The sequence below is a fragment of the Staurois parvus genome, unplaced genomic scaffold (assembly GCF_062004578.1).
Source record: "Staurois parvus isolate SC_StPar_1 unplaced genomic scaffold, SC_StPar_1.0 ptg001260l, whole genome shotgun sequence".
NCBI lineage: Eukaryota > Metazoa > Chordata > Amphibia > Anura > Ranidae > Staurois > Staurois parvus.
In genome coordinates, this window is record NW_028319056.1 from 298,515 (window position 1) to 317,688 (window position 19,174).

General features: G+C 43.5%; 1 long non-coding RNA gene across 1 annotated transcript; it reads right to left on the reverse strand.

Annotated features, from left to right (window-relative positions):
* Positions 1-9,701: 9,701 nt before the first annotated feature.
* On the reverse strand, positions 9,702-15,554 carry LOC149437752 (uncharacterized). Its single transcript, XR_016308016.1, has 2 exons — positions 14,450-15,554; positions 9,702-10,170 (listed from the first exon to the last, which is right to left on the reverse strand). It is a non-coding gene; the product is annotated as an uncharacterized LOC149437752 (long non-coding RNA).
* Positions 15,555-19,174: the final 3,620 nt, after the last annotated feature.

The following is a 19,174-nucleotide window of genomic DNA, read 5'->3' on the forward strand; positions in this document are numbered from 1 at the left end:
AGGATATGACATTGGGTAGTATGTATACAGGAGGAGTGCGGAGGATATGACATTGGGTGGTATGTATACAAGAGGAGTGCGGAGGATATGACATTGGGTAGTATGTATACAAGAGGAGTGCGGAGGATATGACATTGGGTGGTATGTATACAAGAGGAGTGCGGAGGATATGACATTGGGTGGTATGTATACAAGAGGAGTGCAGAGGATGACATTGGGTAGTATGTATACAAGAGGAGTGCGGAGGATATAACATTGGGTAGTATGTATACAGGAGGAGTGCGGAGGATATGACATTGGGTAGTATGTATACAAGAGGAGTGCGGAGGATATGACATTGGGTGGTATGTATACAGGAGGAGTGCGGAGGATGACATTGGGTGGTATGTATACAAGAGGAGTGCGGAGGATATAACATTGGGTGGTATGTATACAAGAGGAGTGCGGAGGATATAACATTGGGTGGTATGTATACAGGAGGAGTGCGGAGGATGACATTGGGTAGTATGTATACAGGAGGAGTGCGGAGGATGACATTGGGTAGTATGTATACAGGAGGAGTGCGGAGGATATAACATTGGGTGGTATGTATACAGGAGGAGCGCGGAGGATATGACTTGGGCAATAAATAAATGCAGGAGAGGAGTGCGGAGGATATGACATTGGGTAGTATGTATACAAGAGGAGTGCGGAGGATGACATTGGGTCATATGTATACAGGAGGAGTGCGGAGGATATGACATTGGGTGGTATGTATACAGGAGGAGTGCGGAGGATATGACATTGGGTAGTATGTATACAAGAGGAGTGCGGAGGATATGACATTGGGTAGTATGTATACAGGAGGAGTGCGGAGGATATGACATTGGGTAGTATGTATACAAGAGGAGTGCGGAGGATATGACATTGGGTAGTATGTATACAGGAGGAGTGCGGAGGATATGACATTGGGTGGTATGTATACAGGAGGAGTGCGGAGGATATGACATTGGGTGGTATGTATACAGGAGGAGCGCGGAGGATATGACATTGGGTGGTATGTATACAGGAGGAGTGCGGAGGATATGACATTGGGTAGTATGTATATAGGAGGAGTGCGGAGGATATGACATTGGGTGGTATGTATACAGGAGGAGCGCGGAGGATATGACATTGGGTGGTATGTATACAGGAGGAGCGCGGAGGATATGACATTGGGTGGTATGTATACAGGAGGAGTGCGGAGGATATGACATTGGGTAGTATGTATACAGGAGGAGTGCGGAGGATATGACATTGGGTGGTATGTATACAGGAGGAGTGCGGAGGATGACATTGGGTAGTATGTATACAGGAGGAGTGCGGAGGATATAACATTGGGTGGTATGTATACAGGAGGAGCGCGGAGGATATGACTTGGGCAATAAATAAATGCAGGAGAGGAGTGCGGAGGATATGACATTGGGTAGTATGTATACAAGAGGAGTGCGGAGGATATGACATTGGGTAGTATGTATACAAGAGGAGTGCGGAGGATGACATTGGGTCATATGTATACAGGAGGAGTGCGGAGGATATGACATTGGGTGGTATGTATACAGGAGGAGTGCGGAGGATATGACATTGGGTAGTATGTATACAAGAGGAGTGCGGAGGATATGACATTGGGTAGTATGTATACAAGAGGAGTGCGGAGGATATAACATTGGGTGGTATGTATACAGGAGGAGCGCGGAGGATATGACTTGGGCAATAAATAAATGCAGGAGAGGAGTGCGGAGGATATGACATTGGGTAGTATGTATACAAGAGGAGTGCGGAGGATATGACATTGGGTAGTATGTATACAAGAGGAGTGCGGAGGATGACATTGGGTCATATGTATACAGGAGGAGTGCGGAGGATATGACATTGGGTGGTATGTATACAGGAGGAGTGCGGAGGATATGACATTGGGTAGTATGTATACAAGAGGAGTGCGGAGGATATGACATTGGGTGGTATGTATACAGGAGGAGTGCGGAGGATGACATTGGGTAGTATGTATACAAGAGGAGTGCGGAGGATATGACATTGGGTAGTATGTATACAGGAGGAGTGCGGAGGATGACATTGGGTCATATGTATACAAGAGGAGTGCGGAGGATATGACATTGGGTAGTATGTATACAAGAGGAGTGCGGAGGATATGACATTGGGTAGTATGTATACAAGAGGAGTGCGGAGGATATGACATTGGGTAGTATGTATACAAGAGGAGTGCGGAGGATGACATTGGGTAGTATGTATACAGGAGGAGTGCGGAGGATATGACATTGGGTGGTATGTATACAGGAGGAGTGCGGAGGATATGACATTGGGTAGTATGTATACAAGAGGAGTGCGGAGGATGACATTGGGTAGTATGTATACAGGAGGAGTGCGGAGGATATGACATTGGGTAGTATGTATACAGGAGGAGTGCGGAGGATATGACATTGGGTGGTATGTATACAGGAGGAGTGCGGAGGATATGACATTGGGTAGTATGTATACAGGAGGAGTGCGGAGGATATGACATTGGGTGGTATGTATACAGGAGGAGTGCGGAGGATATGACATTGGGTAGTATGTATACAGGAGGAGTGCGGAGGATATGACATTGGGTAGTATGTATACAGGAGGAGTGCGGAGGATATGACATTGGGTAGTATGTATACAAGAGGAGTGCGGAGGATGACATTGGGTAGTATGTATACAAGAGGAGTGCGGAGGATATGACATTGGGTGGTATGTATACAGGAGGAGTGCGGAGGATATGACATTGGGTGGTATGTATACAGGAGGAGTGCGGAGGATGACATTGGGTGGTATGTATACAAGAGGAGTGCGGAGGATATGACATTGGGTAGTATGTATACAGGAGGAGTGCGGAGGATATGACATTGGGTGGTATGTATACAGGAGGAGTGCGGAGGATATGACATTGGGTAGTATGTATACAGGAGGAGTGCGGAGGATATGACATTGGGTGGTATGTATACAGGAGGAGTGCGGAGGATGACATTGGGTAGTATGTATACAGGAGGAGTGCGGAGGATATAACATTGGGTGGTATGTATACAGGAGGAGCGCGGAGGATATGACTTGGGCAATAAATAAATGCAGGAGAGGAGTGCGGAGGATATGACATTGGGTAGTATGTATACAAGAGGAGTGCGGAGGATATGACATTGGGTAGTATGTATACAAGAGGAGTGCGGAGGATGACATTGGGTCATATGTATACAGGAGGAGTGCGGAGGATATGACATTGGGTGGTATGTATACAGGAGGAGTGCGGAGGATATGACATTGGGTAGTATGTATACAAGAGGAGTGCGGAGGATATGACATTGGGTAGTATGTATACAAGAGGAGTGCGGAGGATATAACATTGGGTGGTATGTATACAGGAGGAGCGCGGAGGATATGACTTGGGCAATAAATAAATGCAGGAGAGGAGTGCGGAGGATATGACATTGGGTAGTATGTATACAAGAGGAGTGCGGAGGATATGACATTGGGTAGTATGTATACAAGAGGAGTGCGGAGGATGACATTGGGTCATATGTATACAGGAGGAGTGCGGAGGATATGACATTGGGTGGTATGTATACAGGAGGAGTGCGGAGGATATGACATTGGGTAGTATGTATACAAGAGGAGTGCGGAGGATATGACATTGGGTGGTATGTATACAGGAGGAGTGCGGAGGATGACATTGGGTAGTATGTATACAAGAGGAGTGCGGAGGATATGACATTGGGTAGTATGTATACAGGAGGAGTGCGGAGGATATGACATTGGGTAGTATGTATACAGGAGGAGTGCGGAGGATGACATTGGGTCATATGTATACAAGAGGAGTGCGGAGGATATGACATTGGGTAGTATGTATACAAGAGGAGTGCGGAGGATATGACATTGGGTAGTATGTATACAAGAGGAGTGCGGAGGATATGACATTGGGTAGTATGTATACAAGAGGAGTGCGGAGGATGACATTGGGTAGTATGTATACAGGAGGAGTGCGGAGGATATGACATTGGGTGGTATGTATACAGGAGGAGTGCGGAGGATATGACATTGGGTAGTATGTATACAGGAGGAGTGCGGAGGATATGACATTGGGTAGTATGTATACAGGAGGAGTGCGGAGGATATGACATTGGGTAGTATGTATACAAGAGGAGTGCGGAGGATGACATTGGGTAGTATGTATACAGGAGGAGTGCGGAGGATATGACATTGGGTAGTATGTATACAGGAGGAGTGCGGAGGATATGACATTGGGTGGTATGTATACAGGAGGAGTGCGGAGGATATGACATTGGGTAGTATGTATACAGGAGGAGTGCGGAGGATATGACATTGGGTGGTATGTATACAGGAGGAGTGCGGAGGATATGACATTGGGTAGTATGTATACAGGAGGAGTGCGGAGGATATGACATTGGGTAGTATGTATACAGGAGGAGTGCGGAGGATATGACATTGGGTAGTATGTATACAAGAGGAGTGCGGAGGATATGACATTGGGTGGTATGTATACAGGAGGAGTGCGGAGGATATGACATTGGGTGGTATGTATACAGGAGGAGTGCGGAGGATGACATTGGGTGGTATGTATACAAGAGGAGTGCGGAGGATATAACATTGGGTAGTATGTATACAGGAGGAGTGCGGAGGATATGACATTGGGTGGTATGTATACAGGAGGAGTGCGGAGGATGACATTGGGTAGTATGTATACAGGAGGAGTGCGGAGGATATGACTTGGGCAGTAAATAAATGCAGGAGAGGAGTGCGGAGGATATGACATTGGGTAGTATGTATACAGGAGGAGTGCGGAGGATGACATTGGGTCATATGTATACAGGAGGAGTGCGGAGGATATGACATTGGGTGGTATGTATACAGGAGGAGTGCGGAGGATATGACATTGGGTGGTATGTATACAGGAGGAGTGCGGAGGATATGACATTGGGTAGTATGTATACAGGAGGAGTGCGGAGGATATGACATTGGGTGGTATGTATACAGGAGGAGTGCGGAGGATATGACATTGGGTGGTATGTATACAGGAGGAGTGCGGAGGATATGACATTGGGTAGTATGTATACAGGAGGAGTGCGGAGGATATGACATTGGGTAGTATGTATACAGGAGGAGTGCGGAGGATATGACATTGGGTGGTATGTATACAGGAGGAGTGCGGAGGATATGACATTGGGTGGTATGTATACAGGAGGAGTGCGGAGGATATGATATTGGGTGGTATGTATACAGGAGGAGCGTGGAGGATATGACATTGGGTGGTATGTATACAAGAGGAGTGCGGAGGATATGACATTGGGTGGTATGTATACAGGAGGAGTGCGGAGGATATGACATTGGGTAGTATGTATATAGGAGGAGCGCGGAGGATATGACATTGGGTGGTATGTATACAGGAGGAGTGCGGAGGATATGACATTGGGTAGTATGTATACAGGAGGAGTGCGGAGGATGACATTGGGTAGTATGTATACAGGAGGAGTGCGGAGGATATGACATTGGGTGGTATGTATACAGGAGGAGTGCGGAGGATATGACATTGGGTAGTATGTATACAAGAGGAGTGCGGAGGATATGACATTGGGTGGTATGTATACAGGAGGAGTGCGGAGGATATGACATTGGGTGGTATGTATACAGGAGGAGTGCGGAGGATATGACATTGGGTGGTATGTATACAGGAGGAGTGCGGAGGATATGACATTGGGTAGTATGTATATAGGAGGAGCGCGGAGGATATGACATTGGGTGGTATGTATACAGGAGGAGCGCGGAGGATATGACATTGGGTAGTATGTATACAGGAGGAGTGCGGAGGATATGACATTGGGTGGTATGTATACAGGAGGAGTGCGGAGGATATGACATTGGGTGGTATGTATACAGGAGGAGCGCGGAGGATATGACATTGGGTGGTATGTATACAGGAGGAGTGCGGAGGATATGACATTGGGTGGTATGTATACAGGAGGAGCGCGGAGGATATGACTTGGGCAATAAATGCAGGAGGGGAGTGCGGAGGATATATGAGTATGTAGTATTTGCAGGATAACATACAGTATAAGATATGGGGGACAATATGAAATATTTTCTGCAGGTGTAAAATGAATCTCTTTTCAAGCACATAGCAATGTTCTCAGCTGTCATTGTATTTTCAAAACAAAAAGGTTGTTTGCACACCTGATACGTGAACCTGTTCTCCAACTTACAATAAATCCTCTGCTGAGGGTTGTTCCTGGAAAGGCAGGCTGGAATTCTTTACATATTCCTGTAGTCCCCCTGAGAACATTTCCAGAACCTATTACCATTGTTATCATGTTATCCATCTGTACTCAGAAAATGTCTGCATGACTTGTGCGGCTCTCTCAATAACCCCCCCCACCCCACTAGTAGGTAACGGTTCTATGAACAAAACACACAATTCTATTTCCTTTGGAATTAAAGATTTTAAAACACACGTGATGAAAAAAAAAAAAACACACCCGGGATACAGGACAGTTATTAACAATCATAAACAAAATTAATTTGTTGTTAACATAATTAAAATCCCATTGGCTGACCTGAATGATGAAATCAGCACGACTCTAATGCAATTCTTCTTGTGAATGTAGCCAGTGACGCTGTCAGCTGAACCAATCAGAGCTTCAGCAGATCTAATCTGCCAAACAATTGAAGGAAAACCAATGTTGATTCAGAAATCCACCTAATCATCAGCTTCTGCAACATCAAAATGTTGGGTTTAGTCACAATGGTAAGATGGAAAATGTAAAAATTTGGGTCATTGAAAAAGTCTTGAAGATCCCCTCAATCGTGACTTTGTCCTCCTGGTCCTAATGAAAGTCTTTTTCTGTAACAATGTACAACAGCTAATGAAACTTTATGAAGATGGAGCATAAATGAGCTGCATGGTCAAGTTGCGAGAAAGAAAACTTTACCACACCAATGTAAAAAAAAATTGCGGTTTTAATATGCCCGAAAATACCTTGACACCCCTCACCAGGCTTTTTTGTGGTGGCTCAACCATGCAGCTAATTTTTGTTCAAGTATGATCATATTGTCCCCCTTAAAAGACAATCACACCATCTTTTTCCAGAGCAGCCTGTATTTCTCTTGAAGTTACCTGTAGGGTTTTTCTTTGTATCCTGCACAATTCTTCTAGCAGTTGTGGCTGCAATCTTGTTGGTCTACCTGACCATGGCTTGGCATCAAGAAATTATTTTCCACTTCTTAATAAATTATTAAACAGTACTGACTGGCATATTCAAGGCTTTGGATATCGTTTTCCTATCCTTTTATATCTTTATGGAATTCCATTACCTTGTTACGCAGATCTTTTGACAGTTCTTTCCTGTTCCCCATGGCTCAGTATCTAAACCTTCTTAGTGCATCCAAGTGAAAACTAACAAACTCATTGACTATTTATACACTGACACTAATTGCAAAGTCACTGATGTGGGAAATTAAACTTTAATCGCCATTGTAACCTGTGTGTGTCACCTTGTGTGTCTGTACCAAGGCCCAACATTCCAGGGGAGGGAAACTTTTGATCCGGGTCATTTGGGGTATTTCTGTTGATATGTGATAATAAACGCTTCATATGAGCACTATAAGTAAATAAAAAACATTTTTTGGCATGATCAGTCATATTTTAAATACCAATAGCAAAACATCATGATTCCTACCAAGGGATGCAAACTTTTGAGCACAGCTGTGTATATACAGTATATATATATATTGTACATTTTTGCATATTTTTGAGTTATTTGGTGTTATATAGAGGTATTATAGGGAATAAAACTGGTCTTTTTTTTCACAGATATGTATAGAGGAGATTATTATGAAATATCTTGGAACAAAAGTTTACATTATATAATGAATGTTGACATCAAGGGGTTTATTTACTAAAGCTGGAGAGTCCAAAATCAGATTCCCTTCTGCATAGAAACCAATCAGCTTCTAACCTCAGCTTGTTCAATGAAGCTTTGGCAATGAAACCTGGAAGCTGATTGGTTTCTATGCAGAAGGGAGTCTGATTTTGGACTCTCCAGCTTTAGTAAATAAACCCCCAAATGTCCCCTTCACAAATCCTTTGTTATACGTCCCAATTTTTAATTATTTTCCTAGGTGTTTTTTTTTGTGTTTTTGTTAGGGAGCCACCTATTGGTGTGGAAGAGAAGTCCACAACTAGTTTCCCTTCCTGTCCCCCATGTTGCTCTTCTTCCTGTGTCTGTGCAATTCCTGCCTGGTATGCCGGTGCTTTTCATGGTGCTCTGGGGTGCATGTCCAGTGTGCGTATATTGTGATGTAATGAATCTGATGCACACGATGACGCAATGTTTTGATGGTTCGGAGGCAGACATTGATGGCAGCGCATTCTTCATACATACATATTCACCTTTAGTAACATGTAACATCCATATTTGGGGTGTAACATGTACAATGTTACTAAATCATCTGCCACCGCCCCAACCCGATCCCCCATGTGACAGCAGGCAAGGGATCCTCTCTCCGCACCCGCTGTCACAATTCAGAAACAGTGGCTCTGCCCACACAGCTGCGTCATTCATGTGTTCTATGAATGAATGAACTACAACCACATCAGCCATTGTGGATGACAGTTTGTAGTTCTCAATGAACTACGAGGGCTCTGGTGAGCACTTTCATAGTTCATTGATCTCCCTGGACTTCAGTAACTTCCTGCCCATATCGGTGGTACAGGCAGACAGCTCTATTGACAACCTATAGGAGCCGGGCATTGAACCCGCCATCTGCTTATCATGAGTGCCATGCTTTACTGGCTCCCAAGAAAAAAAATATTACATGCATATTTTTTTAATTGCAAAAAATGTGCATTTATTTATTTTTTCTTATAGGTGAACTTAGCCATTAATGGAAGAGGCTCTAAGTAATTATCTAGCATAAAGCACAGATATTAACAAGTGTGTGTGAAAAATGACCTGGACAGAAAATGGTTAAAAAGCTCATCAACCTAAAGCAGTGGTCTCCAAACTGCAGTCCACAGGCCAGATGGGCCCTTTGTTTGTCTTTATTTGGCCCTTAGGGCACTACTCCTCCCACTGATGCAAGGCACCATTTCTTCCACTGACATCAACAAAAGGGCACTATTCCTTCCAATGACATGGAGAGTGGGGCCTAGCGCCTCCCACTGATATAAACGATGGAAGACTATTTCTCCTACAGACACCAAAGATGGGACACCATTCTTCCTATTGATTCAAACTAGAGGGCAGTATTCCTCTAACTGACACCAAATATGGGACACTATTCCTCCCACTAATACCAATCATGGTGCAATGTTCCTCCTACTGACCACAAGCTCTATGTAAATAATTTTACTCCCACTCATCATCAAACCTGAAGCATTGTTTATTTCCACTGACCCCCGAGTCATTTTCTATTTCCACTGATCAGTCTGCCCCCCTAAGGTCTTTTCTTAGAAGTTTAGAGACTCTGTCTCTAAGGGAAAAGGCGACAAGTACATCTCTAGAGCGAAAAACTCCAGGTTACCTATCCACTATTGACGTCAAACGCAAACATTATGTAACCTTTTGCCTGTCACTATTTTAATTAGAAAATTGCTACAATGTATCAATAGTAAAAGTAATATCCATCCATCAGCCAGCTTCCATAAATAAAACAATCCATTTTATTTATACACATTAAAAACAAGTGAAAAAGAAAATCCACAACTAATATCAAGCTGCTTTAGTAAGCAGTTTGGATGTGCACTCTGTGGTCCATTCAGTCCTTTATAGCAGTCCACTGATTTTATTGGGGGACAGTAACTGGTTATAGATAAAAGGACAGAAGAGCAGCTATAACCAAGATGGTCCAGTGAAAGTCTGAGGGATGGACGCTTCCTCCATGCAAATTGACGTTTCCTCCACATTCCAGTTCCAGTGTTGGTGGGGGGATATCTTGGACATCAATGAATGTTGAGTTCATGTAGGTGCTGATCCAGTTTTGGTAAGCTGCCACCAGGGTGTACACCCCAGGGTAATAGGGTTCTGCGCAGCCATATCCCCAGCTTACGACTCCAACCTGATACCAGACTCCCCGGACCTTACACACCAGAGGTCCTCCTGAGTCACCCTGGAAGACAGCAACAACTATCAGCGACACCCATTTCTATTTATCAGCTGTTTCTTCAGAATAATTCTAAATATTTTATTCAATTTTTCTATTTTCATAAATCTGTAATTGCACAAACTTGATTGACATCTACTGTATCTGCACAGTACAGGAATTGAAAAATGAGCAACCAACACAAGGGTGATCTGGCAATGTTGAGAAATGTACAGCATTTCATATTTTCTTTATTCATTTTGGTCAGGATCTAAAAATAAACATTAAAAAATATATTTTTCCTTTTTTTATTTTTTGTTAAAATGTAGCTAAACCCTCAAAGCCAAGACTACAAGATTACGAATAGGTCTATCTGACCGCTTAACAGTTGAAACTGAGCCTATACTACTGCTACAAGTCTAAGAGTGAGCCCTTTGTACTTATGCCATACTGAGAGTGGGCTTGGGCTGAGTTAGTTACATCCAAACCCTGAAGAAGGGGCTTCTGTAATGCCCCATGTGTTGTGAACCCGTGACCAAAAATCTGTGGGTGACGCTACAAGCTCCTATGCATCCATATTTGGCTACTCGCGCTCGAGAGTCGGGGGGAGGGGGTGCTTGTCCTGGCTTAGTGTATACAGTATAAAGAGAGAAGAGAACATCTAGAGTGGCGCACACTGTCATAAACCAACAGTCACTTCAAAAGCCCTAAGCCCAACACAAAAAAGACTATATTTTTAATGGATACTAAGGGGGTTATTTACTAAAACTGGAGAGTGCAAAATCCAGTGCAATTCTACACAGAAATCAGCTTCCAGTTTTTTGTGTCAAAACTTAATTGAATTAGAAGCTGACTGAGTACCATGAAGGGACAAATTTTAGATTTCAAGGTACAATCTGATTTCTCACTGTACTTCAAAAATGTTGTCCTATATGATCAAGGCTTAAAAGGTATCCTTCAAAACTGTTCCATTTTTCAGTCTTTAACCTGTTTGCACCAATGGTACTCAAATACGGGGTCTCTGGGTGGCTGCATGTGTGCATACCAAAAGTAGACAAACGTGCCAAAAGCGCGTGCCCTGCATATTCCTGACACATTTGCCGGTGCTTCACAGAAAGTCCCCCATTGCTACTTGCGATCGGGACCTTTCTGATCATGTGACTGCAGTGGCAACTAGTCACAGTGGTCACATAACCCCAAACCCTGCCCTATCTCCCGGCATGACAAACCCCCAAAGGGCCGGGAGGCGCCGGCGCCTAGGGGATCAACTTAGATAATCGCTTTAATTTTTTTTTCTACATGTAGTCTGCTTGCTTATTTCCTCTGGAATTGTAGAATACAAAAAGGCTTCAAGTTTGCATCAAATGTTTACAATTGTTTGTTTTTTTGATTGATTGTTACAATTGTTTGGGTATACGGTTTCCCTCTCAAATTGTGGAGAGGGTCATGGACCGATTTATGACGGCCGTACTTCCAGATCTACAGAGATTGGTAAGCCAAGCTTATCCAAAGTCTGCAGTTCAACTAGCACAGTTGGTGGAATGCTATGTGGCCATGGCGGACCTTTTTGCAAAATCTACAGTTTTGAGATGCCTGACAACTAAAAGTCCACCCCAACCCCACTATCCCCCCCACCCCCACCCCCTTAACAAAAAGTTCAAAATCAGAAACACAGCTAGTAAAGCAACAAAGGAAAAGTGTTGAGAAGCTGTTAAAAGTGGTCACAGTGTTGTAGCCTGTTGACTGCCCCCCTTTGGGAAGCTTGGGCAGGACCTGTGGGTATCCCCAGTGTTGGTGATGTGTTGAGTGGGGTCACATTGCCACCAAGTTTCCCCTGACCCCTGAGACTATGGTCTGGACATGTCAAACTTTATAGTGAAGATGCGTGGGAAAAGTGTGCATGCTCTCCCAGACTCTGGAAGCCTGGTTACCCTTATCCATGCCCGGCTCATGGATCCTGAACAGTTGACCAAGCACCAGGTAGGAATGGTGGGTATGAACTGTAAATGTAAAAATTACCCCACAGCACAGGTAACCTTTGAAACCAGCCGGGGTCATATTTGCTATGAAGTAGCTCTGTCCCAAATATTTTTTCACAGTGCAATACTGGGGAGAGATTTTCCATTGTTCTTGGAAATATGCAGTCAGAAGGAAATGGGCCCTGAGCCTGCAAATACTAGAGTGCTGCAGAATGGACACTGGACCAGCTGAACATAATGCTAATGATGATAATGTTGTGAAGGGGGATCATTTATGAAAATGCATATTTTGTCTTAGTTGTCGTTATGGGTGAACCAAGGTCGCCCCAGAGACCCTCGAAATGCCTGGTGTGTCGGGACTGAAGGTATTGTGGGACAACTGTTAACTATCCAATTGCATGTCCTTATTTTTGTAAAAGCCTTGGAAATGTAATGGTAAACAATGGGAGCCCACTAGCCCAGGTCTCCAGAATGTGTTTTATCCTTAGTGATGAGTTGAACTGCCCTGAGTTCGGATCAAGAACGGTTCAGCAAACTTAAATAAGTTTGGAGGCTGAACCCAAACCTCACTGAAATCAATGGGGGCTGAAGTTGTTAAATTAAAAAGTCCCATTTTCTGAGCTAATAGACAAGGGGGTGTCGAAAAAATAGCATGGCGGTGGGCACTGCCCTGGGTACATGTACCAATGCAAAACACATTTTTTTAACAAAATTAGTTGAGCCAGGATTTTTTAAATGATTAAGGTGGAAAATTAAAAATGTCCAATTTCTTTAAATAGCATACTTGAAGGTGTCGTAATCCTGTCTGTGAAGGGGCGCTTCTCTCATGCAGCAGCACTGACATTTAAAGATGAAAAAGTTGTACAAATTCCATGTCATTAAAGGGAAAGGTAGGGAAAAAACATGAATCTCCCCCTCCTGAACCATATCAGGCCACAAATCCATGAAGGGTGCCTTGAAAAAGGGGACACATTTTGGCAAATCACATTGTGCCAATGTTGTTGAAGACAGGGTCTTCATTCCCATAACTCTTGCTGGTGGTTGTGGGGGTCAGTGGTTTGGGGGTTTATCAAAATTTGTAAGCCCCTTTAATAATAAGTGGACCCAGATGCTGCCCCCTACGTGAATGAGTATGGGATACATAGTACCCCTACTAATTCACACAAAAAAACTAGTATAATCTAGAAATAATAGTGTCCCTATCATATACCTGGTAGCAGAACCTGATATGATGAGGAAGGCCTCTCTAACTCCTCTGATTCAGGGCCCCTGGCAGTGTAAACAGAAGTGGCATAAGTGCCTGTAAATCTTGCTAGCAGCAGAGCTCTGGCTGGGCAGGTGAAGTCATCAGGGGTCTTCAGTAAGGCAGGCAGACTGACAGGCAGCTGGGCAGCAGACTGAAGAAGACTGATAGTGGTGACAGTGGGCAGATGGCTGGTAGCAGACAGTAGACCGGCATGATCATCTGAGTGGTAGTCAGGTACCAGTGGCAGCAGGCAAGTAGCGGAGTCAGACATGCCAGGTCATACACAAGCAGGACAGATCAAGTACAGGCAGAAGCGTTATCTAGGTACAAGCTGGATGCAGAAGCCAATCAGCAGAACAGAAGCCAATGGAACAGACAGAAGCAAAGGTCAGAGGACAAGCTGATGTCAGCGCAGGCAGAGTTCAAGGGGTAATCAGGTCAGCAATGGAAATCAGGATACAAAATCACAGGAACACAGGATGCACAGGAGGCTGAATATAAAGCAGCATCTGTCACAAGTGCATCTATGAGATTGCGTGCACAAATATTCTCACGGGCATGAGCACCAATGTCCGCGTTCATATGCTCATTAGCATGCTCTCAATTTCTGAGACCACAAGAGAGAACATGCATTAGCCTGTGCACAGAAGTTCGTCCAAAAAGAGCAAACTTGTCTATTAGCATGACTTTCCTGACAGCCCACATTAAGGAGATTCACCCTTTCTACTTGTCCTGTTTATCATTATCATTGAAAGTGAAATTAAAGAAAATCCCATATTTTGGGTTGTTCTAGAAAAGTGATAGAGGGGAAATGTTCCAATGGGGACACTACTTCTGGGGACCTGGGGTCACCAAGGGATTCCCTTAATTTGCAGGGATTTCCTCTCACTTCCTGTTTAGGCTATGGGACAGGAATTGAATGTAAATCTCCCCAATGGAGCACTTATGGCAAAAATAAACCAACAGGGGTTATAACCCTCCTTTGTTCTATCCAAAATGAAACAAAACATTTTGCCTATCGTTCTACGTTAAGGTAAGATCTTAAGGTGGGCCATGCTAGAATGCTTCAAGTGTCACCCACCTGGCAGGAGTCCTTTTTCCCATTCTTGTAGCCAGCACAAATCTGATCATACTGGATTCTGTAGGTACCCCCCACACTCTGTGGTATTGCTTGACATTTCCTTTAGCTTTAACCCTTTTGCTAAAACCATAACTAAACAGGCGCTTGCTCAGCATGGTTTCACTATAAACATAAATAACATTTGACATGAAAGATATTACATAAATATGTGTAAAGTTCTATCCCTACACCACATTAAATAATAAAAGTCTTATAGTCCAAATGTATGTATGAATGAGAGCCCTATACAGGGGTGCCACTTTGGTCTAGAAAGATCTTCTCCACCACTCATGAGTAATGTATACATTTCCCACTCACCAGAAGGTACTGAGCCCCATAATGGATGGTCAAATATCTCTTAGATGATCAAATGGCATGTGGATTCCCATCTGTAAGCTCTCCTAGTCTCCAGGCTCCCCTTCTCTCAATAGTAGCTCTCAGAAGAACTCAATGAAAATAGGATATGATCTCCTTTGACAGGCAATGTGTAACTACATCTTCATGCCTATATTCCATTGACTGGCTCCCTGTACGATCCAACCAACAATTTGCTCTTCAGATTCTTCATCTGTGAAAGATGCAAGGCGGATAGCGGATTATAGAACTGACAGCTAGGTGAATGCAGAGTGGCAGCTGACTGGCCAGGAGGAGGAAAGCTGTACAGCCACTATTGAAAGAAGGGAAGCCTGGAGACACACCATAGGAGAGCTTACAGATGGGAATCCACATACCATTTGATCATCTAAGTGATATTTGACCATCTATTATGGGGGTCAACACTTTCTGGTGAGTGGAACATTTATACATGTAATTCCTATGAAATGTTTTGACCTTGGACCCTTGTGCCTCACAGGAGATGTGTGGGTGGGAAGTTTGAAGCTCAGAGGAGGAGAAGAGGAAAGGTGCAGCCTGACAATTCATCCATCCACTGTGGTGAAGTCGCCCCCCCTCCCTTCTCTAATGTAAGGGGACTCTGCGGACTTCCTTCCTTTCTGTCTTTTTTTCTTGCCGCCTTCCTTCCCTTCCATCTTTCTCTCTCTTTTTTTCTCTCTGCCTTTCTTTCTTCCTTCCCACCTTTCTTTCTTTCTTTCTTTCTTTCTCTTTCTTTCTTCCTTTCTTTCTTTCTTTCTTTCTTTCTTTCTTTCTTTCTTTCTTTCTTTCTTTCTTTCTTTCTTTCTTTTTTCTTTCTTTCTTTCTTTCTTTCTTTCTTTCTTTCTTTCTTTCTTTCTTTCTTTCTTTCTTTCTTTCTCTCGTTCTTTCCACCTTTCTTTCTTTCTTTCTTTCTTTCTTTCTTTCTTTCTTTCTTTCTTTCTTTCTTTCTCTCTTTCTTCCCACCTTTCTTTCTGTCCTTCCTTTCTTTCTTTCTCTCCTCCTTTCTTTCTTTCTTTCTCTTTCTTTCTTTTCTTTCTTTCTTTCTTTCTTTCTTTCCTTTACTTTGACATACTTCCTTCCACTGACTGGCTGCCTGGCGCATGCGCGTTCCCACACATCGAAGGGCGCATGCACAGCCGGCGCGCAGTGGCCAGTGCACATGCGCGATAGCACATTCTACCATTTCCATCGGTTATGCACACTTTCCCATCGTCTGTAGTATGATGGACGCCATGACACTTTCCTCCATATCCTCTTCCTGATGATACACAGGCCTTCCTTGACATCCCTACAGCCCCATGTGAGTACTACACATTTTCTACCACCCCATGCAGGTTCAGTCCCATCACCCTGAGTTTATCCACATTTCCGTGAAACACCTTATCACACTTTCCCATGAGGGTTTTTTTTCCCCTGGTCGTTTTGCTATGCCCATTGCCCCAAGTGTTCTGCTTGTCCATCCGTGTTCCCATGCACATTACCATCTTTTCGCTTTGACACTTAAATGAGATCCACTTGGATTGGCCCAGCCCTGATTGGGCTGTCATGTGAGGTGGTGTGTTCTGGTCCTCTTTAGCCATTTTGTGCTCTATATAAGTTGGATCAGCAGGCTTACTTTTTAGCTCTGATGAAGAGAGTCCCTCTCCCGAAACGCAAAGAGAGTGCACCCTGTTTTGCTGTTGTTCACCAGTATCAAGATTTCCTGATCTTTAAGGGCTGCATCTCTATGAATGACAGTTTCAGTTATCTTTGTCTGCATGAAGATTTGAGCGCTGGTTTCCTTTATTCATTTGGATCGCTTTTTGTTTAGCAGACCTATGTGAGACCTTTGGTCTATGCAGACTTTTTGGGGAGCTACTTATTATTTATTTATTTCAGGTACATATATAGCGCTGTCAATTTACGCAGCACTTTACATATATATTGTACATTCACATCAGTCCCTAACCCTCAAGGGGTGTACAATCTAATGCCTGAAGGGCCGGATAAAGGCAAGCAAAGGGCTGCAGTTTGGGGACTGCTGATTTAGATATTTACAATTTAGAATGGGGTGCCTCGAGATTGGGCAGAATTTTAAAAGGTGTCCCGAATGATACAAGGTTGAGAAACACTGATGTAGAGGATAGGTTTGTGGATTAAATGGTAAATGAACGCTATTGATTTTCAGTATGTATTTTTGGATATCTCACCAGAAGGATTGTATAAATGGGCAGACCTTACAGAGGGTGAATTAAATGCCTCTTGAAATCCATACTAGATGTGAAGAGTCAGGTATGTATTTTTTTTTTTGGGGGGGGGGGGACTCCCATGACATTTCCTTTTTCTTTTTAATTTTTAAAAAATGAACTCTTATACTTTTTTGCATTATTACTTGTTCTCCATGCAATTGTTTGACAATCCCAAGTCTCGTGGCCAAATAAATGGTTATTTTTGATTTTACAAATTGGCTCTCATGAATTTGGATTTGGTATCTGAACTTATCTAATTGAACCCAGATATGTTTGGCTTATTCCTACGCCCCAGTCTGACTGTCCCTGGCCTGCTTTTTTCATTAACTGGATTTCAATTCTTTAAATCATGGAAGCTCAGAATCATATAAATGTGTTATCTTGGGAGGCCTGCATGCAAATGTAGCTGTAACCATGAAGAAGCCACTGTAATTTAACTGGTCCTTTCCCAATCTAATGCAAAGGCAGCCAGGCACATAGTCCATTCACTCTGGCTCAATAAACAGTCTATGGGATGTATTTTTAGTATTTATTGCTTGTAGGAACTTGAAACAGTATGAGAGGATGTGCAGTGGTATGCGTTACTCCAGGAACTCTGGATAGTAACAGGAGGGCACTCTTCTCTAGGCTAGGCTTCTCTGAACAGTCTTTATGCAAGGAGCCAAAAGGATGACCAGAACGGAGATCCTGCAAGAGCCATCTCAGTTAGAGCTACAATTGACACTTTCAATCACAGGAAAAGAGCACACAGCCACTAGGATTTTACACTCAGGTCAGTACTCACAATGTCCCAGGATAGCTGAACATTTCCCAGTATCCACCAGACACACTTCAATGAGGGAGAGGTTAATGCTCACAATGTCACAGGACAACAATGCACTTTCCAGCTTCCACTGGGCACTCTTCAGTAAGTTCTCCAGACCAAACTCTTAGCTCCAGAAAGCGTTTGAAATAGCTATGCCATAGCTGGGATCTTGATGAACATGCAGCAAATGCCAGCAAATCTGCCTCAGAGGTGCAGAGCCCCTGAGGCTGGAGACCTAGACCAGAGCTGCTCCAGGCCTCAGACTATTTATGTCCCTATACAGCCACCTACTGGGCACACCTCCTCAGGGATTGGCTGAAACACCATAATTATTCAGGCTGCTCATTTGACTTTCCAGCCCACTATGTTCTGGAAACCTCCAGAATGCAGAGGGAAACAATCAAACCTGCAACTTGTGAACTCTAGAACAGCCCAAAGCAATCCATAGCTTCTCCACTGATTACAGAGGAGCCAAAAATAACTAAATTTCCCTAAGATCCTAGCAACATATGTAGGAGGGTCCTACACCAGGAATAACTACTCAACTGACATCCATTTGTCAATTGCGGAAAGTGGAAACCCGTGGGTACACTCCACTGGTATTGTTATCTTTAGGTTTATGTTGGTGTAAATGATCTGGTTCCCAGGCAGGCGGCTTCTACACCCCAGAGGATCTACAGAGTCTCCTTGGCTTGTGGTGTATTGTAAGAAGAAATGGAATTGAAGTGAAACACCACTGTTAAGAGGTCTAGATACAGTTTTATTCCATTAAAAGTCAGGGGTCAAACAATCTGCTGAAGAGGCCTTTGCTTTTAATTCACACTGGAAGAAATACCATTGTAGGTCCAGTTCACTTCTGGTCTGTTCACTTTATTGCCAGTCAAGCTCTGATGAAGGTGGCACTTGGACCTCCAAAACGTGTCGGATGCTTCTCAAATTATACCCCTGACTTTTAATAGAATAAAGTTGCACCTGGACCTCTTAACAGAGGTGTGGCAGCTCCAACTCTTCATACAATCCAGTTGTCAAGGCATTGTAATATTTACATAAATCCTTGCGAGAGCCAGCCATCTGCTTGCATCATAGCTGAGGACTCTTGAGATGGATACTTAGGAAGGGTGTTGGGATGTTTATAGTACTACCTACCTGCATAGAGAAGCAGACCTAGTGATGAGGCCACTGTATCAATTATGAGGTATGAGAGCAGTTGGTGGGGATGATGGGAATAAAAAGAACCAGAGAAGACATCAAAGCATACTAAACCACATTTACTTTTATTAA